This window comes from Canis lupus, chromosome 27 (assembly GCF_048164855.1).
Source record: "Canis lupus baileyi chromosome 27, mCanLup2.hap1, whole genome shotgun sequence".
NCBI classification, from domain to species: domain Eukaryota; kingdom Metazoa; phylum Chordata; class Mammalia; order Carnivora; family Canidae; genus Canis; species Canis lupus.
Genome location: NC_132864.1, coordinates 42446243 through 42473974, shown reverse-complemented (window position 1 = coordinate 42473974; position 27732 = coordinate 42446243). Strand labels below are relative to the sequence as shown.

General features: G+C 40.8%; 3 long non-coding RNA genes across 9 annotated transcripts in view; 1 reads left to right on the top strand and 2 right to left on the bottom strand.

The window, feature by feature from the left end:
- LOC140619803 (uncharacterized) overlaps nucleotides 1-27732 on the bottom strand; it is a 94884-nt gene that overhangs the window by 60535 nt on the left and 6617 nt on the right. For 4 of the 7 annotated variants that reach the window (XR_012019597.1, XR_012019596.1, XR_012019599.1 and 1 more), the window contains exon 2: nucleotides 6727-6852. This is a non-coding gene — a long non-coding RNA (uncharacterized lncRNA). Of the gene's footprint in view, nucleotides 1-3954; nucleotides 4171-6726; nucleotides 6853-27732 lie in introns of those variants that run through there. The other 3 variants (XR_012019600.1, XR_012019595.1, XR_012019598.1) reach the window with 1 other exon arrangement.
- Nucleotides 8253-26443, bottom strand: LOC140619805 (uncharacterized). Its single transcript, XR_012019604.1, has 3 exons — nucleotides 24769-26443; nucleotides 24422-24489; nucleotides 8253-16377 (listed from the first exon to the last, which is right to left on the bottom strand). It is a non-coding gene; the product is annotated as an uncharacterized lncRNA (long non-coding RNA).
- Nucleotides 21546-25414, top strand: LOC140619804 (uncharacterized). The gene is made up of 2 exons (XR_012019602.1): nucleotides 21546-21971; nucleotides 24733-25414. It is a non-coding gene; the product is annotated as an uncharacterized lncRNA (long non-coding RNA).

The following is a 27732-nucleotide window of genomic DNA, read 5'->3' as shown; positions in this document are numbered from 1 at the left end:
TTCTATGGCCACCCTAGGAAAGCAATACAACTGCTTACTGCTTCCCAGAAGAATCCCAGAAGAATTATTCCCAGAATAAATAAGTAAATATAAGGAAGGTTCATGTCAAACATCCCAAGATTTCAGAGGAAAGCAGTAGAAACAACCAGGGATTTTTCATGAGAAACAAGGCATTTGAGCTAAGCATTACAGTTCACATTGGTTTCCACAGGCATAGACAGGGGATGGCATTTCTAACTCAGTGAATACTTGAAGCAAAGGTGTGAAAGCAGGGAGGTTTAGATCATGTTTAAAAGAAAAAAGAGATTGTTTCTTTCCTTTATGTATTAGATGTGTACAGTGGACCCTAAGAATAGTACTGTCAATGGCTAAGTTTAATTAAACTACTTCTAGAAGCAAGCACACAGGAAAATAATTCTAGTAGTTCCTTTGTCATGCTTAATTAGTCTTAACTCCAAAAAAAAAAAATCTCTTAATTTTTGGTTATACTCTAGATAAATTCTAAAAGTCCCCCCAGTCTGGGAACTTCTAGAACTTACCAAGTAGTAAAAAATATAAAGGATGGAATACATCATAAAGATGTCAGAGTCTTATCTTGGGACATAAGAACACTTAACATTATCATCATCTTTTGGGCAGCCCGGGTGGCTCAGCGGTTTAACGCCGCCTTCAGCCCAGGGCCTGATCCTGGAGACCCCGGATCGAGTCCCACGTCAGGCTCCTTGCATGGAGCCTGCTTCTCCCGCTGCCTGTGTCTCTGCCTCTCTCTCTCTCTCATTCTCTCTCTCATAAATAAATAAATAAAATCTTTAAAAAAAATTCAACCTTTAAAAAAACATTATCATCTCTTTGTTGTCATAAGCTCATTAAAGGAATATTTTAACAAATATTTCATTTTTTAAAAAGATTTATTTATTTATTTATTTACTTATTTATTTATTTATTTATTTATTTATTTATTTATTATAGACATAGAGAAAGAGAGAGAGAGGCAGAGACACAGGAGGAGGGAGAAGCAGGCTCCATGCCAGGAGCCAAATGTGGGACTCGATCCTGGGAATCCAGGATTGCGCCCCGGGCCAAAGGCAGGTGCTAAACCACTGACCCACCCAGGGATCCCCTAACAAATATTTCTTATTAAATATTTAAAGTTAACAATATTCAAAAAATTGAAAAGTATTTTTCACTTAATAAAAAAATGAAACATCATCATTTCAGAGTTAGTTATTATCCTTTAAACTAAGAAAAAAGACAGCTTTGTGAAAAATTTCCCACACTGTCCTCCTCCTTTCCCCAAACCAGAGAAAACAACATGCTGTCTGGAGGTGAGAAATCAGTGCTTTAAAATTAAACACGCAGGGGTATCCATCTGGTGTTCACTACATGGGAGCCAAGGGTGCTGTTTTCCGTGTAGACCGGCCTTAGAAACACACAAGATTATGACTTGACAAGAGGTTCCTGAGGTCCTACCAATGGGCTGGCTACTACGTTGAGAAGCAATGTTGGCTCACCTGTTTCTACACAGGAACTGTTGGTCTCTTTCAGAGACATGATTTTTTTTTTTCCCCCAAAGGAACCACACAGGTCTGCAGGGTTAAAGGTGTCTGTGCTCCTGAGCTAACCAGGACAGAAGGATACACAGAGCCTCCCTGGGGTCAGAGGCCCCCTAATAACTCCTCCCCTTTACCCTTTGTACACTCCTCATATAAAAGACCACAAATGTGGTTTTAAAAGAAGTAAAAACAACTAGTGAAAGGACATAAAACTGGATAAGAACCCTAAGAGCTGGAAAAGATTAGTTTTTAAGCTGTGCTACAGTTTAAAATACAAAGGTTACCAAGCAAGTCAGAGTGTTTATGACCAGACAAGTCAGCGAATGCCGTCTGTGCAGTTACTTCACGGGCAGAATGTCAAGGCCTTGGGCTCACAGCCTAGGGCTGCCTTCCTGCCACGGCCACAGCCTCACGCTGGAGACCTGGACCACGTGCTCCAGGCCCTGTGAATTCTCCAGCTCCTCAAACATCCCGTGATTTAAATTTCTGAGCCCTGTAAATGCTATGCCTCTTGGTTTGCCCTTTCCCTTCCGTCACAGCAGGCAAACATCTATTTACTCTGCTCAGAAAGCATCACCAGTCTTGCTCGCCATCCTCTAGACATCACCTTAAGCACTCCACGTACATCCATTCCCTGAAGTCTCCCTCCAGTCCCCTGATGCAAGCTGTCTGGTCACTGAGCCCCCATGTTACAGATGAGGATACCTAGGAATAGTGAGATTCAGCACTCTCCCAAGGACACTAGGCCAGAAAGCGCACAGCTAGCAGGAAACCTGCCTACAGAGCCCAAGCTCCTAGGGGACACAGTGTACTCTAGGGCCCCCTGGGGTGACTTTATGATTTTCTCAGAAATCATCAGTCTCACAACACTTACCGAAGCATTTCTACAGGATATATTTATATAGTCCTCACATACCTTAAATATTAAGCTTCTTGAAACATGGAGCAGTAGGGGTGCCTGGGTGACCCAGGCTGTTATGCATCTGACTCTTGGTTTCGGCTCAAGTCATGATCTCCTGGTTGTGGGATCGAGCCCCAAGTCAGGCTCTGTGCTCAGTGCGGAGTCGCTTCAGATTCTCTCTGCCTCTCACCCCCCACCTCTCTCAAATAAATAAGTAAAAAAAAAAAAAAATTTAAAGAGCTTCAACTTACTGCAAATTTCTTTCCATACCCAACTCTACTACCAATAATTTACAAAAATCAATTAGAAAATATATACAGGGGTGCCCAAGTGGCTCAGTTGGTTAAGCGCCTTCAGCTCAGGTCATGATCCCAAGGTCCTAGGATGGAGTCCTGCATCCAGCTCCCTGCTCAGCGAGGAGTCTGCTTCTCCCTCCCCCTCTGCTCCTGCCCCCTGCTCATGTTCTCTCTCCTTCAAATAAATAAAATATCAAAAAAATTAAAATATATACAAAGTGAATTAAATGAAAATAATTTTGCAAAACTCATGATATATCAATCCCCCTTTTTCTTGACTAAGACATTTCTCTGTTTCCTTTTTAAAAATTTGGCAAGTATCTATTCTTTTTATCTCAACTTGGGTACTTCTACTTCTTAACGAATTGTGCTCTATTTTTTTTTAATGATTTTTAGTGCCTATCTCTGCAAGCAAGTGGTATATTGAAAGAGTAAATGAAGCACTGTTTCTATTCATTTGCTCAGTCATTCATTTATGAAATAATACTTCTTGAAGCCCTACACATTTGCTAGCTGAGATGTTAGATCAAGAGAGAGAATTCCTGGTCCTTAAGAACTCAAGCTGGTAAATATGCTGAGAAACCAACTAATGTAGACCAATGGACAGTTGATCTACAAGAAGAATATGTACCATATTGTGGCAGAAAAGGACATAGAAGATGATGGGAAAATTGTAAAGGCTTCGCAGACCTCAGCCAGTGGTGCATCTGTTATTCTGGAAACAGCAATTCTCAGGGCAGGCTGAAATTCCAGTAGAGGCCAGTGGTTTGCCAGGGGCTGTCGGTACATGGTTCCATTATGGAAAGAATGGTAAATATTCATCTTTCCGTGCTCCCTAGCTTCACCCTGTCCTTGTGGGAAGACTGACAAGAGGGTGAAAGCAGATGACACAGAGTCAATGCAAAGGCTGCACTCCCTGAAATCTGTGGGTTCCCAAAAACAATGCACACCTGGCCTAATAGAAATCTGACACAAGTCAAGATAAGCCTTGGTGGATCCAAGTGTTCGCAGTGCCCGATAATTACTGAGCTGCCCTGTTTTCACCTCTAAAACTCATTGCTGGGTGTCTTCTCCCCGCTCTGAGGGTGCCGTGCCTCCAAGTGGGGGCTTCTGGGAGAGCAGCATAGATGACTGGGAAAGTTATCTTCCTTTGTAAACACTCAGAGACCACACATGAGATGGAGACACCAAATAATTCCTAAGACAGATCCTTTATTCAATCCTTGTTTAATATAACATTGATTCCATCTCCTGGCTCTCTGGTGTATTGAAGTGTGGAAGAAATCCAGAAGGCGCTCACTTTGAAAATCACGGAAAGTTTTGAGAGCGAAGAAAGAAAAACTTCTTGTAATGCTATTTTGTTCTTTTGTAACCTATATACATGAGCTGGTTCTGCAAATGCAGCCGTGGCATAAATCATCTGTGAATTAAAAGTCAGCAAAACAATGAATGGAAAACCCCCCAGTGGATGCTCTGCTCTCTTCTTAAGGCACAAGAAAAAGAAAACTATAAGGCATGAAAGAAGTTAGACTTATAGATGTTTGGGGTTTTCCAATCACTTTATATTTCTGCGAAAGCAAATCTTCCTGATGGCTAGTTCCTGCCTCATGCTGACAGTTTACAAATAGGAATGGCAAGGTCCCATTTCAGAGCAGACAGTATGGAGCCCTCCTCAAAAGCATTTTTAAATTAGAGTGACAGAGCTTCACAAGCATTCCTGGCAGTAAAGGATGAATATTAATGCTTGAAGAAAACAATAAACTAGATCTGGATCTGTAGTCTTTGGCCTCCCCACCCCCCATGGTAAGAACAAAGATAGGCCTCCTGCAGCTGGATGTTTGTCTTTTTGATTTTTACATTCCTAAGGGGAAAACGCACAATAAGGTAACTCTTGTCAGCAAGACTTCCTATTCTATTGATATATACTGCTTCATTCCAGAGCATTACCCTCTGGGTTCCTCCAAATCCAGACATACAAGCATACACACATAAAGTAAATTTGATAGAAAAATTTATTTATTCAAAATAGAAATGAGGACTCCCAGGTGAGGTAACATGGCATGGCTTGAGGACAGATTTATGTAAGAAATTCTGGCCTACTTTATAGGAGAGTTGTGTGTTTGCTTTATTGAAGTATAAATAGCATGCAGTGTTGGTGTTACATTATGTTGTACACAATAGATCGATTCAACAATTCTAGAAGTTCCTCACAGCTCATCATGATGAGTAGACTCTCAATCTCTTTTACTATTTCACCCCATTCCCCCCACCCACCTCCCCCGCAGTGACACCAGTTTATTCTCTGTATTCAAGAATCTGTATTTTTTTTACTCTTTTTCTCTTTGTTCATTTGTTTTGTTTCTTAAATTCCACATAAAAGTGAAATCATATAGCATTTGTGTTTCTCTGACTGACTTACTTCACTTAGCATAATACCCTCTAGATCCATCCATGCTGTTGCAAATGGCAAGATTTCATTCTCTGTTATGGGCAAGTAATATTCTGTTGTATATGTAATACCACATCTTCTTTACCCATTTAGTTGTTTTTAATTGCTCAAAGAATTTGGTCACGACATGAATGATATCAGGAGCTGACCCACCTATCCAACTACATTATCTTCAATTTGCTTCTTTGTATCAGGGAGATCTTCAGCTAGATGGAAACCAAAAGATTCCTGTGTTCTAGATTTGAAGCTATTTGTCTTTGGAATGTTTCTCTTTCCTTCTGGGTACATAGTGTACCAAAAAATTCCCATCAGGCTCTGTATCAGCTTCAAATTTTGTCCAAATTCTAGCTCTAGAGCTACTTAAAAATCTTTTCAAATATCTTGTCAGGTTTTAGCCAGAGCAAATAGTAAACATTCCCTGCAGGATTGAATAACCCTATGGACCAAAGAGACATCCCCAAAGAGGGTTCAAAAGATAATATACTCCCCAAATCCAGAGCCACACTCAAAGACAACCAAAGAAAGAAGACCTAGATAATCCCCTTAAAGCTGGCAACAGTCAACAGAACCTTAGGTATAAATGGGGGTGCAACCCACATTTCTATGCAGGCACATCCAGTCACAAATGGAGTGCAATGTACATTTCTGTCCAGTCATATTTGGGGCCCCCAACCTCACAGCTGAACCATCTGCATATGTGAGAACAGGTAACCTGGGTGCCCCCGGCAGGCAGAAAACCAAGCCAAGGTCTCCGAGCACAAAATGAGACAAGAAAGAAAATTGCTGTTCCTGGCAGAAAATGATCCACAACCAATGGATTTCCCAACACCAACTTAACAAGAGTCTGGACTTACAGGTCTTTCATGACAAGATTTCTGATGGCTTGTAATAGTCTGATTCATGCTCAGATTTAGATTTTTAAAATAAGATTTAGATTTAGATTTGATGATCAAAACAGTCCAATTCTAATTTCAGCAAGTCCCCTATTACAGAATTCTAATTCCTGTTTTTTTTAGTCCTTTAAAGGCTGCCAAATGCTGTGGATCCAACATAACTACCTAGAGTCTCTTCCTGACCCCAGAATTTTCTGAGAATTTTTTTAAAGAAGCTTTTATTTATCTATTTGACATAGAGAGAGCACAAGCAGGGGGAGCAGCAGAGGGAGAGGGAGAAGCAGACTCCCCACTGAGCAGGGAGCCCAACGTGGGGTGGAGCTCAGGACCCTGGGTTCATGACCTGCGCTGAAGGCAGACATTTAACCAACTGAGTCACCCAGGCACCCCTTTTCTGGGGATTTAAATAAATCTAAGAACCTTTCTGTGGTCTCCAGAAACTTTCTGGGCACTTTAACAAACCCCAGAAAGGGGTCCCAGATTCATTTTTGAAAAAAAAAATATGTTATTATTGTTACATTATTATTATACATATGTATTGTCATATGTATGTACACGTATATTTTAAATAAAGTCAGTTTGGATCAGAGAGCTGCATGCAAGGGAGCGGAGCTCAAATGCAAGAGGGACTTACCCACGGCCTCTGGTAACGATGAGGAATGCTGAACCTGGTTTTAGCAGGTGCCTTGCCTGTGTGTCTCCTTGTCCTGTAGCCTGCTAGCAGTCAGCTTCAGAACACGTTCTTCATCACCAAAAACTGCTAAAAGAATATTAAGAAGACAATTTAGTTGATGCAAACAAACCCTACTGAACACTCCAGGAAGTGGCAGTCTCTGTTCTCAAGGGTCCAGAGAAGTAAAATGGGGCTAGGACAAGAAGCTTTTATAAGATAAGGAATAAAGACAGGAAACAAAGAATATCTGATTGGCTGGGGCCAAACACTCAACCTTTTTTGGGTGAGAAGACCCAGAGGTGGCCTGGTGTTTGGGGACTGAATGGATACAGTGCAGATTTACTGTGTAAATGTGGGCTATCTACAGGAACTCAAAAGCCACCTAAGTTTTTGGTTTGCTGACATGGCACTCTGGGCGGGAGTGGCCCCATCTCGGGCCTAGACAGTTTTTTCAGAACCTGTTAAAAAATAAACTTTGCCATACAAAAACGTTAAGTTTATTTAAGTAAAACTAAGAGTGGTCAGATGTGCAGGGCAAAGGCATATAAGGAGAAAGTGCAGAAGCAGAGTAAGGAAATTATTTGATTGGCCAGAGTTTAAAGCCTCGTTGTCTTTTTGTGAGTGGTGGTCCTCAGTGTTTTGATTTTGTGACTTTAAGGCATGTACAGGCTTAGAGTGTGGTTTGCTCTTGTGAGCCGCCACGGCGGACGTGCGAGCCAGCTGGGTCTGAGGGCCTCCTGGTGCAGCTAACCCAACAGGCATAAGCAAGAACAGGCCCCTGACAATAGCAGACTCCTGGGGAAGAGCAGTTATTTTTACTGTCACTTTGCTAATATTAGTGTCACTATCAATAGCAATGGCATCTTGATGGAGGTAAACCAAGTTTTTTATCTACCTGGGCATTAAATAGGGTGAAAAGCAGGAGGAGGGTGGTTTCAAAAAGCTTCCAACAAATCCAGCTCCTAGCCTGGCTCTGCAACTACTTGTATGACCCAGAAAAGTGGCTTAATCCTTCAAATCTCTCACTTAATATGAACATTATAGCTGTATTTACTTTATAGGATTTTGTGAGCCTTATAAAGGAGACTTTAGGTACAGTTCCCAGTATCATTTCTGGTTCATAAGTAAGTGCTTAAATAGTGCTAGCAATTATTAGGACATTTTATTACTTAGTCTCAATGAAGGTCCATTCTGGCAAGAGAATCCTAAATGTCTGATCCCTTATGAGAGGGGAAAATTATGGATTTAAAAAACTCATTTGAAATCTATTACAGAAAAACAAAAGCAATAAAATGTGAAAGGGAGGGGCGGAAAAAGACAAACATGCTCTGAAAATATTGACAGGTAAAAGGAAAGACTTTTTTTGTTTGTATATTTTATTGGAGTTCGATTTGCCAACATATAGCATAACACCCAATGCTCATCCCATCAAGTGCCCCCCTCAGTCACCCCAACCTCCCGCCCACCTCCCCTTCCACTACCCCTTGTTCGTTTCCCAGAGTTAGGAGTCTCTCATGTTCTGTCTCCCTTTTTGATATTTCCCACTCATTTTCTCTCCTTTCCCCTTTAATCCCTTTCCCTATTTTTTATATTCCCCGAATGAATGAAACCTTTTCCGACTGATTTACTTCACTCAGCATTAATACCCTCCGGTTCCATCCATGTTGAAGCAAATGGTGGGTATTTGTCGTTTCTGATGGCTGAGGAGTATCCCACTGTATATATAGACCACATCTTCTTTATCTAGTCAGCTGTAGAAGGACATCGAGGCTCCTCCCACAGTTTGGCTATTGTGGACATTCCTGCTAGAAACATCGGGGTGCAGGTGTCCCGGCATTTTACTGCATCTGTATCTTTGGGGTAAATCCCCAGCAGTGCAATTGCTGGGTCGTAGGGCAGGTCTATTTTTAACTCTTTGAGGAACCTCCACACAGTTTTCCAGAGTGGCTGCCCCAGTTCCCATTCCCACCAACAGTGCAGGAGGGTTCCCCTTTCTCCACATCCTTTCTAAGATTTGTAGATTCCTGCCTTGTTAATTTTCCCCATTCTCACATTCTCCTTACTCATTGTGAGGTGGGATCTCATTGTGGTTTTGATTTGTATTTCCCTGATGGCCAGTGATGCAGAGCATTTTCTCATGTGCTTGTTGGCCATGTCTGTGTCTTCCTCTGTGAGATTTCTCTTCATGCCTTTTGCCCATTTCAGGATTGGATTGTTTGTTTCTTTGCTGTTGAGTTTAATAAGTTCTTTATAGATCTTGGATAGTAGCCCTTTATCTGATACATCATTTGCAAATCTCTTCTCCCATTCCGTAGGTTGTCTTTTAGTTTTGTGGACTGTTTCTTTTGCTGTGCAGAAACTTTTTATCTTGATTAAGTCCCAATAGTTCATTTTTGCTTTTGTTTCCCTTGCCTTCATGGGTGTATCTTCCAGGAATTAATATTGTGAAAATATCTATACTATCCTGGGCAATGTACACATTCAATGTAATTCGTATCAAAATACCACGGACTTTATTCAGAGAGTTGGAACAAATAATCTTAAGATTTGTAAGAATCAGAAAAGACCCGAATAGCCAGGAGAATATTGAAAAAGAAAACCAGAGCTGAGGGAATCACAATGCCGGATTTCAAGCTGTACTACAAAGCTGTGATCATCAAGACAGTGTGGTATTGGTTCAAAAACACATAGATCAATGGAACAGAATAGAGAACCCTGAAATGGGCACTCAAATCTATGGTCAACTAATACTCGACAAAGCAGGAAAGACTATCCACTGGAAAAAGGACAGTTTCTTCAATAAATGGTGCTGGGAAAATTGGACAGCCGCATGCTGAAGAATGAAACTATACCATTCTTTTACTCCATACACAAAGAGAAACTCAAAATGGATGACAGATCTAAATATGAGACAAGAATTCATCAAAATCCTAGAGGAGAACACAGACAACATCCTTTTTGAACTTGGCCACAGTAAAAGGAAAGACTTAAGAGTAAATGTCGGTATTTTATTTAACAAATGGTTTATAATACTAAGGACCAGGCACTACTATAAGCACTTCACAGATGTTAGTTTATATAATCCTAATAACCCCACAAGGTAGGTACTATTTGTATCCTAAGCTTACAAATAAAGGAGGGCCAAAAAGGTTAAGTAAGCCATCCCCAGTCACACAACCAGCCAGTAGCAGGGCCAAGACATGAAGCCAGATGAATGTTTCAGCATCTGTGCATTTACTCTTTTTACTATTCAAAGAGGCTTCTCTTTCATACATTTTAAATGTGTGCTCAAAAAGACCAGTGCAGGGGTGCCTGGCTGACTCTGTTGGTAGAGCCTGTGACCCTTGAACTTGGAGACTTGAGTTTGAGCCCCATTTGGGTGTGGAGCCTACCTTAAAAAAATAAAATATTAAAAAAAAAGAAAAAGAAAAAATCAGCACAAAAGCACTGCACAAGGACTTAGAAAAAGGACAACACTGAATCCTTGTATTAGTCCCTGTCTTTAGGGAAGGTACGGACACTAGGGTTTGTGGTAGGACAAGAATCCAATAAACAAGGCTTGAATAATTCCACTGTGGGGATGACAAGAGCGTATAATCTTACTAGTAAAACATGAAATGAACGTAGGAAGTTAATTGGAAATGTAAGCCCTGTGTAAGGGCCTTAAGAATAAGAGGGAGTAAGATTCTATTTTCTCCCCATATGCCATTTTAACCTAGGAATCCAAGAGCACCAGAGTTGGCACACAGTCTAAGATGATGACTAAACATGTCATTTTGGAGAAAAAGCACACTCTGCCTCCACTCTGGGGTGATGATGGAGTAGAGTTTGCCAACTGCTGATAGCAAGAAGCTTGTGTTTGCAAAATACCATGGCCCTACCTACCCCAACACACCAACATCAAATTATAAATATATTCCATTTTGAGCTCTCCGTCCCTGCTACTGTCACAATGTGACCTTGACTGAAAGAAACAAGACAATGCAAAACATAACCATTTCTCCTCTAAACTTTATCAACCTTTTATAGCTTCATGCAGGTGTTGATTAAAGAGCCATTATTGGAGTCTTCATCAATGTAGATTCCTAAGGCATGATGATTTATTCACTAGCTATCATGTTAAGATCTGAACCACTGAAGTTGTCACCAGCAGGACCCCAAGACCTCACCTTGACTCCCCACCTGCTTGTACTCACAGACCTTTGTCCCACATTTTTCCCTGAGCTCTTCTCCCCAGCTTCTCTCTTAAACAAATGGAAACCAGAAACCACCCCTCACAGCAAGCAACTGCCCTGACAAGACCTGCAGCTGGCTCTGACCACCCAGACCAGTTTGAGTAAAACCCCACTCATGCCTGTGCAGATGGACCGTGGCATGACCTCTAGAGTAATTGATGACTACAATTACCTCATTCTAATATAAAATCTTGGCCCGAGGAGGGGCACAAATGTCATTACATAACATGTAATGTATATGCAGGCATGTTTCCTTAACACATACGCCCAACCTCATGCCCACCTCTACACATCATAACAAGTCTTCCCTAATTGAATATTCATCCTAACCCTAAACAAAGAAACCCATCCACCCTTGCTCAGAGAGTCAGGGCTTTGGAAGTTACTCCTAGTGATCTCCTTACTCATTGCAAATAAATTTTACTTTGTGTGCCAACCCCACCTGCTGTACCTGTGTCTCACCAAGGAGCAAACCCACCTTGGTTCTGTTATAAAATGCACCTTTACCAACTTCCATGAGTTGAGCTCCAAGAGTAACAGTTAAGTACAACTCCTGTATATACTTTTTGTGAGAAGAACATTCTTCTAGTGAAAATTCAGTGGACAAACACAAGTGTATATGTTCATATGGAGGGTAGATTTAGCAATGTGCGTCAAAAAGACTTAAAATTATGCTTATAATCTGATCCAGAACTCCCAGCTTCATAACAACTTTAAGAATATATACTAAATTTTTGTGTAAGGATGTTTACTGTATGAGTGTTCATGAAAATTTGTGACATCAAAAACGAATTAAATATCCAATGACAAAATGCAGTAATTTATAATATATTCACCAAATGTAATAAAATGCCCTCATTAATAAGATGGTGCAGAGGAATGTTTAACAATGACGTGCAGAATGGTTTTTAGTGCATTGCATTTATCAAGTGCATAGAAAAAAGAAAAAGTTTATTCTGAAATATAAGAGATAACTGATTCTCATATTTTTTTTAAATTTACTTTGATTTCCTAAATTTGTTTCGGAGAACTTCTGCAATAATAGAAAAATTTCATTTTTTTTAAAGATTTTATTTATTCACGAGAGATGGGGAGGGGGGCAGAGACACAGGCAGAAGGAGAAGCAGGCTCCATGCAGGGAGCCTGACATGGGACTCAATCCCGGGTCTCCAGGATCACGCCCTGGGCTGAAGACGGCACTAAACTGCTGAGCCACCTGGGCTGCCCCTCACATTCTTTTTAATGTAAAAATTTGTTCCCAGTCCTGAGAGTCCCAAAAAGACGAGTTCAGAATCCCCAGAACCTAACACCGATAAGCAGAGACTGGACTGAACCGAGGAAATGTTGAGGATCCCCTCCTACTCTATAGCTTTCCCTAAAACATTTTTTGTTTTTTGCTGTCATAAAACAACATATGATATTCTCAACCAAATGCATATTATATTCTAGAATTCTCTTAAAGCCCTGGGGCCCTGCTCACATTCTTACTTGTGAGCTAGGATGGATACTGTAATGAGAAAAACCTTAAAAACATCCTTTGCCTTTTTTCCTTAAATGTCCTAGAGAAGCGCAGCCCAATACAACTGTCAGTATTAATGGCAATATTCAGTATTTTTGCTGTACCTTATGTAGCCACTAGAGACATGTGGCTATTGCATGTTTGAAATATGGCTAGTGAGACTGAAAACCAGAATTTCTAATTTTATTTAGATTTCATTAATTAAATGTGAATAGCCTTGTGTGGCTGAAGGCTGCTATAGTAGACAGTGTAGCAGAAGCTGTCAGGAATAGTTGGCTGACGTTTCCTTTTCTGGATTCCACTCTGGACCTTTCTAGCTCTTCCACATTAAAAGTCCCTACCCAACATTTATCTACTCATTTATCTATTCACCTACATGAACTTTATTAAGTAAGCATCACATGCCAGTCTTGGTACTGAGATCTAGTAACTCAGGTGCCAACAAGGCAGCAGTGACCCTACCCTTGCAGTGTAGCAGAAATGTTATTGCTCCAAATTGCACACCCTGTGATTTGCCTCACAAAAGTCCACTGAGGTAAAAATGATGGAATCTGGTGCATCCAGTCACTCTGTGTTCTGCTCAAATTGCGTCCTCATCAGCACAGTCAGCTCAGTGTCAGAGCCCACCCAAGCTCCCTTTCTCTCCACTGGGTGCTTGAATCTTCCAAGATCCATTCCTTAAACTGAAGGCTAAATGTTCTCCTGCCTGAGCTTCTCTTTCTGAGCAGATCCTTGATCTGCTAGATCAAGGGATTGCTTGATCCTTCAGAGCACAAGGCTTTGTTCATCTAAGTAAAAGGGAAGTGGACATAAAGGGTAAATAAAGATACTTCTCTCCACCTCTGGGAAATTAAACAACTTCCTACTAGCTAAAAGGCACAGAAGAAAACTCTGTATGTCTTGAAATCCAGCTTCTTTGGGGGCAGGCCTTCATTTCGTCTAGATCATTGTACTAGGAATTGTAGATGACCAAAGATCTGAAAGACTGGGTCCCTACCTTCCATAGAACCCCAAGTAGTGTAGGATCCAGTGGAAGTCACCATGTGTCTCTGCTTTCTTAGAAAACAGTATCCTTCTTAAAGCACTTAAAAGGTAGTGAAGGAGACCAAAACCCGGGGGCAGGGCCATTTTGTGTTCATCTTTCCATTTAAGACAAATGTAGGGATGCCCAGGCGGATCAGCAGTTGAGCATTTGCCTTTGGCTCAGGGCATGATCCCAGAGTCCCAGGATTGAGTCTTGCATTGGGGTCCCTGCATGGAGCCTGCTTCTCCCTCTGCCTGTGTCTGCCTCTGTCTCTTTCTCTCTCTCTTTCATGAATAAATAAAATCTTTAAAAAAAAGACAAATGTAAAAGAACCTGGCATGCCTCTAAACTATGCCCAGCCATATGACAAAGAAGATAAAACTACAGTCACTGCTTTAAAGGAGATTAAAATTTAGTTGGCTTTACATGTAGTTCATGTGTCTCACATATATGAAAGTATTAAAACTGTAACTCTCAGAGTTCTCCAGAGAACCAGAACCAATAGAAAAACATATATTCTATATATAGAGAGAAAGACTTATTGTAAGGTATTGGCTCATGTGATTATGGAGGCTGAGTTCTATGATCCTAGATGTGCAAGCAAAAGACCCAGGTGAGCCAGGGGTAGCTCCAGTCCAAGTCCAAAGACCTGAGAACCAGGACCTCCAAGGGCAAGAGACCTAGGTCCCAGCTCAGAAGTCAGGCACAGAGTAGTTTGAACCTTCCTCTGCCTTTTTGTCACATTCAGTCCCCAAACTAATTAGATGGTCCCCATCCATGCTGCGGATGGCCTGCGGCTTTGTTCACCCCACCTATTCAAACACTAATAATCTTTTCCCAGCACATTGTCACAGACACACCCAGGCTGGAGACCTCATGGCCCAGTCAAGTGACAGACAAAAATATCCACCACAGGCTTTCCCCATCCAATAGGGATTTCCTTCTATATGGCCTTTAGGAGTCCTTGAAATGCTACTCATGTGGCTCAGGATTCTGCGTTCCATTTGTGCAAAGGGGATGGCACTGCTGCAGAGTCTGGGCTCAAATTCTGAAATTCCCACTGTGGGCAAATTATTGAGGCCCCCTAAGCTTCCTTTTCTCATTTGTAAAACAGAGACAAAATCTGCTTTGTGTCAATAATGCAAACACTGAAGATGAAGTTTGAGCAGGGCCTACCACTGTGCCCACTTGTTAACAGGCATTTGACACCGTCTAGATTGATCTGGGAATAGTCTTTGAGGGAATATTTATTGCTAACATCAAATAAATAGACAAAACTTCATATCGTAGCCTCAGAAAATAGCTCTTCTCCAACACAGGACAGTTAGTAAGCTCTCACATGGTGTGAAGAACGAGGCGGACACCATGTGGCCTTCTCAGTGCTGGCTGGCTGTGACCAAAAGGCCACCGAGTGATGGATCTTTCTCTGGAGAGAAGACGGCGGGCAATGCAGTCCTAAAGAATCCTACTGAAGTTCTAAGCTGGCGGGGCTTTTCTGCACCTTCAGTGTTGTATCTCCCACCTGGAGGAACGAGAGCTCCAGATGGGTCAGTGCCAAGCCTGAGGCATTGATGGTCGGCTGGCAGGATGGCACCACCCTCTTCACCCAAGAGACAACGAGAGGGGGTGCTGATGGCCTGGTGTCTTGCCAGTGGCCCTTGGAAGCGTGGTTGGGAATGGCACCCGGTTCCCCCCACTCCCCTCTGCGGGCTGTGCTGCAGGGAGTGTGCACTCTGACCTGGGCCACCACTAGCGAGGACACCCATCCTAACCACATCCGCTTTGCCATCATATCTGTTCTTCACCACGGAAAGATGCGATGCTGCTCTTTCAGGCTCTTCCTGTGGAGCGAGCTAGCATAGGATGTCACTGGGGGGCTGTGCGAGTGGAGCACCCCCAGAGCCTAGGGCAAGAGTTCATCACGCAGCCTGGCACTGATGCTATTTTCAGATTCTCAATCCAGTCTATCCCAAGAGCAAGGGTCCAGGGAAAAGGCCAAGCAGCCTCTGAGGCACAGAATTCATAGAGATCGACCCTCCCCTCAGATCACTGGAAAGGTCTGTTTGTGAGCAAGAGACTCTGTGCTTGCTACATGTTTCCTGAAAACAACCACTTAATACTCTAAATATATACTCGAGTCAGAACAAGTGACGTCATCATCCTAGGAAAGACTTCCAGAAGCATTTCTTCGATAACTGAGATGCAAATATGAACCAAGCTTCTTATCCTGATGACTTCATTACCAAATAACAACCAGCTATCAAGGCGCTCAGGCTGACCTTCGAAACTACTCTGGGACGTAAGTCAGCACAGCAGGCAACGCAGTTCAGGGCAATTACAGGCACAGCTCAAGTATTTACAGGACACAGCATTGTAAGAGAACGACCTTTCCGGAATTTCTGAGGGAACAGTTAGATCCTGCCACGGTGGTGGCCCATCAGCGGTGGGGAAAGACCAATTGCTCCTGAGGGTGGAAAATAATTTTGCAGGTCAAGCTAGTGAGGGATGGCATTTCTGCTTGCACTACATGCAAAGCTGAATGAGCTTGCTACGGTATTTTTTTTTCCATGATTTCCTCATGACAATGTTGTGGTTTACTTTAGCAGGGGGTGGAAAGCTGATAAGTATAATTGCTGAATCACAGGATGTATAGGATGTAAATATTTGCAGGGCAATTAAAAACCATTTGCCTCTTTTGCTTCTTAAAGTAAAAGGCATGACTCAACAGCAAGCGGGTGGAGATTTTTTTTTCAAAAATGTAGACAAGATTTCAAGTGGCGAGGATATGAAATGGTTTATTGAACACTGCTTCTGTGGTCTGGTCCGATGTAATGCTGGAGGAAAAAGAGCACAGTATTGTGGATTAGGAGAAATGTGTCATCAAATAACTAAAAATAACTTTCAAGAGAACACCCCGAGGTTATAAATGATCACGGTGTGTGGTGCTGTCAATTATCAACCCAAGCAGGGGCATCCTTTGGGGGGGGGGTGGTGGTGTCTAACCGCCAAGTCGCTATTGTCACAAGCCATGGAAGGTGCCTCATTCACACCACCTGTAGGATGGCAGTTAAAATAGCCATGTCAGTAGACTCACAGCTAATAATGCCAGTTTTCTGGTTGTTTCTACAAACAGTTTTTCTTTTCAGCTCTTATCTGGTCCATATGTAAAGATCTCCTATGTCTCACTCTATATTCCAAGTAATATTTTGATTGCATTTGATTCATCAATTGAATTGCTAACATTCTGATCTTTACTACCAGTAGAGATGGAAAAAAAATTACATTCTACATATGTAGAGCATGTTGGGCTTGCATGAGGTAGGAAAGAAGAGGATTAAACAGTACTCTGATACTCCTATGGCAAGGTTAAAATTCACACACTACAATTTAGATGTGCAGAAATAGTCATTTATTATGTCCTAGGACAGACCTCATTTTGCCCTGGATCATCTATTTCTCTGATTAAAAATGAATTTTATATATATATATGTATATTCCAAGCAACCAAGCAAACAGAAAACCCCCGATGATGAATGGTAACTTTGTCTCCTGTGGTTATAAAGGCTCAGATTAATTCAATCTCTTTAGGGTATAAATCATCATTTTGGAGTTTTGGGGGGTTTAAGATTTTATTCATTTGAGAGAGAGAGAGAGAGAGCGAGCGCGCACCAACTGAGGGTGAGTGGGAGAGGGAGAGGTAGACACCCAATGAGCAGGGAGCCTGACCCAGGGCTCAATCCCAGAACTCTGGGATCATGACCTGAGCTAAAGGCAGACGCTTCACCGATTGAGCCACCCAGGCACCCTCATTTTGGAGTTCTTACCTCTTTTGTGCTATTAGGAGCATATCTAAGGACATACAATCTCATGGGCACAAGGAAAAGGGAACTTTGATCCACACAGCACACACTGCTAGCCCTGCTGATTCTAACTGATGAATAACCGGTGAGTCTTGGCATAGGTCTCGCTCTGAAATTTCAGCATACATTGTGGATTATGGCTCTAAGGTCTGTGTTCACAAGGTAAGCAGAGTGACTGCTCCCATGAAGCTCAATAAACTCCTTGTGGTTTCACATTTTGATTTTTGCTGGCAGCATGGATGCTTTGAAATTTAGTGGCCTTTCCTTGGGGCTCTTTCACTTTGCACTGGTTTCCTCACTCCGAACCAGGACAACCCTTTTGCAGTTAAGCCTAATTTTATTTAGTTATGCTTATTTAAGATTTTTTTTTTTTTTTTTGAGAAAGCAAACAGAGGGGAGGGGCAGAAGGAGAGGGAGAGAGAAACCCGAGCTGACTCCACTGAGTGTGGGGACAGACTCGGAGCTTGATCTCATGACCCTGAGATCACAACCTGAGCTGAAATCAAGAATCAGACGCTTAACCAACAGTGCCACCCAGGCACCCCATAGGTACGCTTACTGTTAATTTTCAGCCACCTACTTCTTCCTTCATGCAGTCATCCTGGGACATCCAGACCTTTAATTATTTGAGAGGGAGCACGAGTTGGGGGAGGAGGGGCATGGAGAAGCAGATTCCTCGCTAAGCAGGGAGCCCGGAGGCAGATGCTCACCAACTGAGCCCTGAGCCACTCAGGCACTCCAGGGGATAAAGCTTTTATTATTTTTTTATTGGAGTTCAATTTGCCAACATATAGCATAACACCCAGCGCTCATCCCGTCAATTGCCACCCCTCAGTGCCCATCACCCAGTCACCCCAACCCCCCGCCCACTTCCCCACTACCCCTATTCATTTCCCAGAGTTAGGAGTCTCTCATGTTTTGTCACCCTGATAATTTCACTCATTTTCTCTTCTTTCCCTTTATTCCCTTTCACTAATTTTTATATTCCCTGAATGAATGAGAACATATAATGTTTGTCCTTTTCCGACTGACTTACTTCACTCAGCATAATACCCTCCAGTTCCCTCCACATCGAAGCAAAAAGTGGGTATTTGTCATTTCTGATGGCTGAGGAATATTCCATTGTATACATAGACCACATCTTCTTTATCCATCATCTTTCGATGGACACCGAGGCTCCTTCCACAGCTTGGCTACTGTGGACATTGCTGCTAGAAACATTGGGGTGCAGGTGTCCCGGCATTTTACTGCATCTGTATCTTTGGGGTAACTCCCCAGCAGTGCAATTGCTAGGTCATAGGGCAGATCTATTTTTAACTCTTTGAGGAACCTCCACAGTTTTCCAGAGTGGCTGTACCAGTTCCCATTCCCACCAACAGTGCAAGAGGGTTCCCCTTTCTCCACATCCTAACATTTGTTGTTTCCTGCCTTGTTAATTTGCCCCATTCTCACTGGTGTGAGGTGGGATTTCATTGTGGTTTCTATTTGTATTTCCCTGATGGCCAGTGATGCAGAGCATTTTCTCATGTGTATGTTGGCCATGTCTGTGTCTTCCTCTGTGAGATTTCTCTTCATGTCTTTTGCCCATTTCATGATTGGATTTTGTTTATTTGCTGTTGAGTTTAAAAAGTTCTTTATAGATCTTGGATAGCTCTTTATCTGATACGTCATTTGCAAATCTCTTCTCCCATTCTGTAGGTTGTCTTTTAGTTTTGTTGACTGTATCCTTTGCTGTGCAGAAGCTTTTTATCTTGATGAAGTCCCAGTAGTTCATTTTTGCTTTTGTTTCCCTTGCCTTCATCTATGTATCTTGCAAGAAGTTGCTGTGACCAAGTTCAAAAAAGGTGTTGTCTGTGTTCTCCTCCAGGATTTGGATGGAATCTTGTCTCACATTTAGATCTTTCATCCATTTCGAGTTTATCTTTGTGTATGGTGTAAGAGAATGGTCTAGTTTCATTCTTCTGCATGTGGATGTCCAAGGGAAAAATCTTTTAAAAATCGGTTTAATGTCTTAAAATAATCATTTCAGTTACACTTCTTAGTCAAAAACTCTCAGTAGCTGCCAAAGCTTTCTTGATCTTGTACAAAGGTCTAGGGCACTAAAGGCATTTACAAGACCCTCCCAGGCTTCCCTCTCATTTCTGTGTGAGAGAGGAAGAGACTTAACAATTCTAAGCTAAGACACAGCCAATGAAGAGGAAACTGTCAAAAGGTAGATTTTGTCCCATCTAGTAGAGTCCTGTGTAATGTCAGAATTAGGTTCTGAAATTAACATTTATGGTAAATACATTTATAAAAATCATCTGTGAAATTCCTGAAGTTACCTAGAAATACAGGTCAGTCTCTGAAAAAGTCAAAAAATACTATCTTGCAGTTAGCCCAATAACCAGGTTTTATTCCTGAAATAAGTGTGTGTTGCATGAAAAAAGATCTCTCTTCAAACTCTGCTATCTTATTTGGTGATGCTCACATTACAAACATGGGACCAATGGATCAACAAAACTATTACATCTCCTTTTTCTAGAGGAAGCAGAGTTCAAGCTGCCTACGTTAAATGTGATTATGATGTAAGGCCACTCTAGAAGGGACATGTCCTGATAAATACTGCAACTTGATAATGATATGGATGGGATGATGCTGACAGTGATCAGGCAATGAGAATGAGAATGGATGATAACACTATTTGCCTATCTCTGTGCTAGGTAGGTCATCTAATTTCATCTTTGCAACACCCCCAGGAGTAGATACTATTATCCTTCCTATTTGAAGAAAAGAAAACTGAGAGGTAATATTCAGAGAGATTGGTATTTTACAGCATTAAGTAATCAGCCTAGAGAGAAGGCAAATATGTTTTTTTTTTTAAGTACTCATCACCTTAGACTTACCATTTTCTGATTAAAAAAAAAAATCAGAAAAGGGACAGATTACCCTAAATGCATAACCTGAATATTTACATGAAACCTATCGCAAAAATATTTATTTTTGCTAGAAAAGAAAAAGAAGAGAGAAACTAATTATAGGATTCATTCGCTGTTACGAAGAAGCTGTATTATTTTCTTGCTTGGAATTCTAATATAAAATAATTCATAAAATTCCTGGGTGCATTCAGAACTGAATAGGCATACTTCCTACTTGAGGGATTTCTATTGTTTCCACATGTACACACCAATTAAAACAATTTCAGACTGAATTTGTTATAACATTTCAGTTTTGCAGAGCAGGTTTTTAACATTAGACTTTGTCCCTCTATGCATGCTAATCTTCAAAAACACTTTCTAAATCAGTCTTTGCTGATAAATATGTCCATTTGCTCTGGCTTTTTGACTCATGTTCCATAATAATTCTGATTTTTTTTCTGAGCCATAAACTGGAGGCCCGGGAAGAATGAACCCACTGGGTTTTCTTTCCTCTTTGTAAGTTTATATGAAGGTGAGGAGACATGTCTTTCATTAAGTAGATAGTAACTCCTTAAAGTTTTTGGAACCAGATGGACGAAATGATAAGCTCTCTGTTGATTAGAATGTCTGATTCCTTCTAAGAGACTCTAAAGGAAGCCAATTAGCATCAGCAGATGTGTGTGCCCTGGACAAAAGGAAGGAAAAGAGGGTTGTGGTAGTTTTTGGGGGGACTTGGGTGGAAAAAAGATAAGACTGCTAGAGAAGGGCAGGGGCTAAGGCTTTGTTTATAAAGTCAAAGGAGGGCAGCCCCAGTGGCACAGCGGTTTAGTGCCGCCTGCAGCCCAGGGTGTGATCCTGGAGACCCGGGATCAAGTCCCGCATCAGGCTCTCTCTCATGGAGCCTGCTTCTCCCTCTGCCTGTGTCTCTGCCTCTCTCTCTGTGTCTCTCATGAATAAATAAATAAAATCTTCTAAAAAAAATAATAAAAAAAATAAAGTCAAAGGAAACAGGGCAGGGTGGGGGTGAAGAGGGGAGGAACAGAGAAGGACAGCCCCAGATCTGAGGGAGAGCTGCTGCTCTGGGATCCAGGGGGACACCGTATGCTCAGGTGTTGGTCATGGAATGTATACTCCAGAGGTAGGAGAGACCAGGAAAGCCCTCTGCTCTCACAGCATCTTCCCTTCTGAGACAGTACTCTGGAATCAAGCATTCTAAGGATGTTAGGTCACAATAAGGCTCCAATATTCCTCAGGGCTGAGCTCAGCTCCCCAAGTAATTCGGAGCACAGCCCAGACCAATGATGCTCAACACAAGGATAATGAGAGCCAGAGGAGTAATTTAAAGTTTTACAGTAACTACAAAAGAAGAAAAAAGGAACAGGAGAGCTGAATTTGAGTATTATACTTTAACCCAATGCCCAAAATATATTATCATTTCAACAACCAATATTTTAAAATATGAATGAGCTATTTTACATTCTTTTTCTTGTACTAAATTTTTGAAATCTGGTGTGCACATTGTATTTACAGACCATAGCACATATTGTGTGGGAGCTAAATTTTTACTGGGGAATGCATGATCTGGACTCAGACTTCATAAAATTCGCAGTTGAAAAAGTAGATTCACCTACTGATTTCCCAAATATCCTTAAATGTTTCCCAATAACTGAGGCAAGTAAAAAAAATCATTTTCTATTAATATTCACATCTGCACTGACAAAACTGATTCATGATTCTTTAGAAAAACTTTGTCTTTGAAGCAGAAATATGTCAGTTTCAACTGTGTCTACCCAAATTAAGTAAATTTAACTCTTGTGTCAGCTCAATGTTATTAACATCAAATTCAAAGAACTTCCTGAATCAAAAAGCAATTCTAAAAGTTTATCAATATCAACATTGTTCCTCAAATTGTTCTAATTTTTACAACCAATTTACATAATATTGGCAATTACAATTAAAACTGTCTTGTTTGTTGATTCGTTTTAAAAATGTATAAAATATTGATTTGAAACATGAATAGTTTTAGTTTTGACATAAATTTTTGTACCTGTCTAGCTAAGTTGCAAATACTTCCTTTTCGAGAGCTTTAAATTTCACTTATTTTTATGCAGTGTGATATAAGTTGAGAAAACATAAATCCCACTGCCATTTTTCATCATTATTACCTCTGTTTCAAAAGATCCTGATATGGGGGCATCTGTTAAAGACAACCATAGTTTGGGGCACCTGGGTGGCCCAGTGGTTGAGCGTCTGCCTTGGCTCAGCATGATCCTGGGGTCCCGGAATCGAGTCCATCGGGCTCTCCACAGGGAGCCTGCTTTTCCCTCTGCCTCTGTGTGTGTGTGTGTGTGTGTGTGTGTGTGTGTGTGTGTGTGTGTCTCCCATGAATAAATGAATAAAATCTTTAAAAAAATCCTGATATGGAGGTAACAATACATCTTTGTAAAATTCTCACATGACTCACCTAATGAGCACTAGCAGAGAACACAGGATTTCATGAATCTGTTGTCTTTTCTTTCAATAGTTACCAAAACTAACGATAACTCATGATCTGTGAATATATGTATATCCATGGCCTTTACATTTAAATTTGAATAATTTTAACAATTTCATTCATGATACTTTTAAGACTCTCAGTACACAAAGCACAAGTATTTCCAATGTGCACCTTAAAGTGAAATGAAGCAATAAGAAAACATGAGTCTCGTTTCATAAAATTCCAATATATTTGAATTTTTGACCAAATGTAACTAGAGTCTGTTACAATAGAAAGTGACTTTTTGAAACAAATTTGAAATTCTTCTTAACAGAAGTTAAGTATTCAATGTATCTATAGCACAACTTAATTTTCCAGGTCATGAGTTGCTAACAGCTTTTTGGTGAACCTGAAGGCCTTTTGACACAAAAGGTAACTAAGATATTAATGGAGCAATATCTCATACTGCATGATTCATCTTAAACCTTAAAGAAAGTATTTCAGTTTTTCAAATTTTCAATTGATCTTTAATATTTTTAGAAAGACTTTGTGTTTTATTGGTAATTTCTAAAAATATTTTATTTATTCATGAGACACACAGAGAGGCAGAGACACAGGCAGAGGGAGAAGCAGGCTCCATGCAGGGAGCCCGATGTGGGACTCCATCCCAGGACCCCAGACCCCAGGGTCATGCCCTGAGCCAAAGGCAGACGCTCAACCACTGAGCCACCCCAGTGCCCCTTACGGGTGATTATTTGACAGTTTACTCAATGATCTTTAACTTTTTATAAAATGTATTTTTTAGTCTTTTTATTATCTAACAAAATTGCTGTAATTGAAATAATGATTTCTTTGTCATCTATCTAAAAAGGATTTTCTTTTTTTTATGCAAGTATCCAAGTCATTTTATAGCTTGTCAGAGTTACAAGCTCAGATACTGTTAAAAAATAACTTAAAATGTATAAAGACATTTAATTACCAAATTTACTACGTGTTTGCTAAAAATATCTCTGAACATTGTCCACTTTATCTTCAAAAAAATTTTTACACAAGCAAGCAGTTTTGATTTGCCCAACAGAATGTAATTGCCTCTTATCATTACATTCTCACATATATTTTTCCATTTTTTTTCTTTACTGTTTCCTTCAAAATACCATCTTCTTCCTTTCCAACTGACTGAATCAGACGTATGCCTTTATTTTAAATTTGTCCACACTTATATTAATGTTGAAAGTATATTATCATTTAAACATTTCAATTTAATTATAAATTACAATTTACATAGGTATCACTGTAACTCACGCTGCCTAAATAAAAAATTCACATAAACACATCACAAATACCACCCCAATTGAATCAATCCTTTGACACTGATTCAGTTGGTGGCGTTATGTATTTGTAAGACCAGGAAGGATGTGTGAATCAACACACTCATTACAATGCAACAGTATCTAATCCAATGGTTAGATTACCAATGGTTAGATAATCCAGGGGTTAGATAACCAATACCATGGCTAAAGAGAAATGAATCCTATCAAGACAATAAAGATGTATTTAACAGGGAAATATTTTATATTGTTCTGCTTTTTAAACTGAAATTAATTCAAATCAAATCAAATCTAAGATTCAGTTTCTTGAGTCTCACCGGTCTCTCAGTAACACTCCCAAGTGCTCACTAGCTGCTGATGGCTCTTGGCTCTGAGTAGCACAGCCCTAGGAAAGGTAAAATGCAGTTACCCTTATTTGTTTGTACAGTGGAGAAGGATAGGATTCTCAATTCTCTCCCCACTTGCTACTGAAAGTGTAGAGAAGTTATCTTGATGGGCCTGGCTTCCAGAACAGTGCTCAGGCCACAGCTGCTAATCTTTGATGGCTAGGTACCAGCAGTTCCCATGGTCGGTATGGCTTTCTCTCTTGGACTTTGCCCCTACATTTTCTGCTCTTCTGTTTCCACAGGGAAAGTGACCCAGGATCCAGACCCTTCATACAAACCAGCCATCCTGGGCTCTCAGCTGCTCAGGCCACGAAGAATTTAGACTTATTAACTCTTTTATTTCATCGTGCAAACCAGCTGGCAGTAAGAAGAGCGCCCTAATAGAAGGCAGAAGCTCCACTTTGTGCTTGAGCTCAGATCATCTGTGAACGTCCAGTCTTCCAGCAAGTTCCAAACGGGGCAGTTAGTGGGCAGTTAGTAGAAAGTCAACCCCAACAAAAGGGTGGGAACTAGTTTATCACCTGTTCCTCTTGCAAGTAGCATCTCCTTCTCAGGAACTTTATAGGGTTCGAGTGGTTAGGTTCAGTAATCCTAGATTTCCTAGCTAAATATCACTTGATTATAGCCCAATGCCACACGTATTTCTAATAATTACCATTTTACTTTAATCTCGTGTCACACTGTCATCTTTGTGATAATGACCCTGGAGAAGAAGGATGGAGTCTTTTTATCAACTGACAAATACATGATACTTGGCACAGAATTATCTCTTTATTGAGATGATATTATTAATTGTAGTTGACAATTTTTGAGGTTGATAGAAGAAACTGATGAGAATGTTAATAGATAATATGCCATGCCTGTCTTGAGCCAGAGTCAGAAAGGTCCCTTTAGCGGTCACTTTTGATCCAAGAACATCTCATACCATTGAATGAGACTGTACAGTTTCTCACTCCCTATCACCCTAAGGCCTATGGTTTAACCCTCTTGCTCCTGAAAATAATTAAGGTGTCCTGGGCCACCACTGCCACCTAGTGGTAATTACAGAAACAGGTTGATCCAGAATTGACTCCCTCTTGTACCAGTTCCCGCATACATTCCACTCTTCTCTTTCCATCCCCAGCCTTAAAGTCCTCTATGCTATTTTGCATTACACTCAATGAAGGAGGAAATCAGATATGCTGGCTGGCAGTTCACACCTAAAGTCAAACTTTCAAGGGTCACCTCTCTTCACTCCCTCCAGCTCTGTGGCCTTGGGCAAGTTGTAGTGTTTGTCCAACTGTAAATGTAAAATGGAGTAGTAACAACACCTCCCTCTTGAAGTTGTTTCGAAGACTTCGTTATATAATTTACGTAAAGCGCTAAAATTAGGAGCTGGCATGCAAAAAGCGCTCAATAAATGCCAACAAATGGCAGCTGCTATAGACACATATCCTGTTTAGTCCTTCACATTTCCCCTTTCTCTTCCCTTTTTGGTTCTTTTTCCATCTCTCTCAAATCAACCTAAATCACATCTGATATTTTGTTGTAATAAATGATTAGAGGTATTACCATGGAAAAGGAAAATAATGTCTTTTGACATGAAATTAGACGTAACTAATACAACTCATAAATCTCTCAGCAATGCCTTTGGAGCATTTGGAGTCTCAGTTAAAAGACGCATTTGGAGTCTCAGTTAAAATTTTCATTTGCTTCCTGTTTTATTCTGTTCGAGCTGCTCTAACAAACTGCTGCAGACCTGTGGTGTGTAAATAACAGAAATTTATTTCTCACTGTCCAAGATCATGGAGCCAGCAGATTCAGTGTCAGGGGAGAGACTGCGTCCTGGTTCACACAATGCTTCCTCCCTCAGTGGTGACAGGGATGACAGCTCTGTGGGCTGTGGTACTAATACCACACATGGGGGCCCTACTCTCACGACCTCAACGCCCCTCGTGGCTCCACCTCCTTATACCATTACCTTGGGGGTTAGGATTTCAACATGTGAATTTGGGTGGGGGGGAGGGGGGGATACAGACATTCAGCGGGTAACACTTTTTAAACTTTTTTAAAAATCATCAGCTGTCAAGAATAAATTTTAAAGTATTTGATTATGATTTATTTTTTAAATCAATGAGTTAAAATTCTTTGGATTACACATCAAATAAATACTTTCTTGTTGTAAAACCTTTAAAACAGAGAATACCCCCAAATTCTCCCATCTCCCCCAATTCCACAAATGGCCTTGGTCATGAAGATTATCCCTTTCATGTGCTTCCTCTAGGTCCTTCCCAAGCATTTTCCCATTGCCCCAACTGTGTACACAATTCCTGACTGTGGACACGGTATCCAATTCTCCATCCCTGTGATGGGGCTTACAGATGCCCCCAGGGGCAGATGGCAGGGCCTGTTGTCTACACCAGCAGAAGTACAGGCCAAGGTCCCTCTACCTGACTCCCTGGTCCTATCGAGAAGCTTCCTCCTCTCCAGTGAGGACTCCAGTTACCTGCTCCTTCCTCTCTGGACCCGTGTTCACAAGTCTTAGAAGGAGAAAAATCATCTCGACATTTGGAGCCTGAAGCGAAATCTTTCCTAGTCTTGGGTCAGCAGCTTCTTTAAATTCCTGCTTCTGCTTCCCTATGGACTGAGAGTACCCTTAGGGTTCAACTCCGACAACGAGAAATAGAGAGGGACCAAGCAATGAGTATGCTGGCATGTTAATCTCTCACACATGTATTTTATGCATATGAACAGATATATGGTTTTATCTTGACTTACCATTTTTCCCGCAAATATCACCGTGTAAATATCATTTTTAGATTGCTTTTTTATTTAACAATCCCTTGACGTAAATTTAAGAATATTTATAGAGCACTACTTCAGGGAATAACTGAAGAGTTTATGACTTAAGAAATAAGCACTCTTAATGGTATTTTAAGAACGTCTTTCTCACAATTTTGTAGTTCTAATGTGCCGAATTCAGCAATTTTTTTTTCAGCTTTGCTATCTCTAAGCAGGTATGTTAACTTTCAAACCATTAACTTACAAATGAACTTTATCAAAATAATCTACTTCTAAAGAGGCGACCTGTATTTATATTAGAATTTTTTTAAACCTAGCTATTTTTATATATTCCCTCGAGAAATTAATTGCTTCGAAAACTTCTCTTGTGGTATGGTTCCAAAACAAACAAAAACCTTTAGAATACAATCATATTTTAAATCTTTCATAAGTGCCTAAAAATATAATTTGGTCTTTCTGCA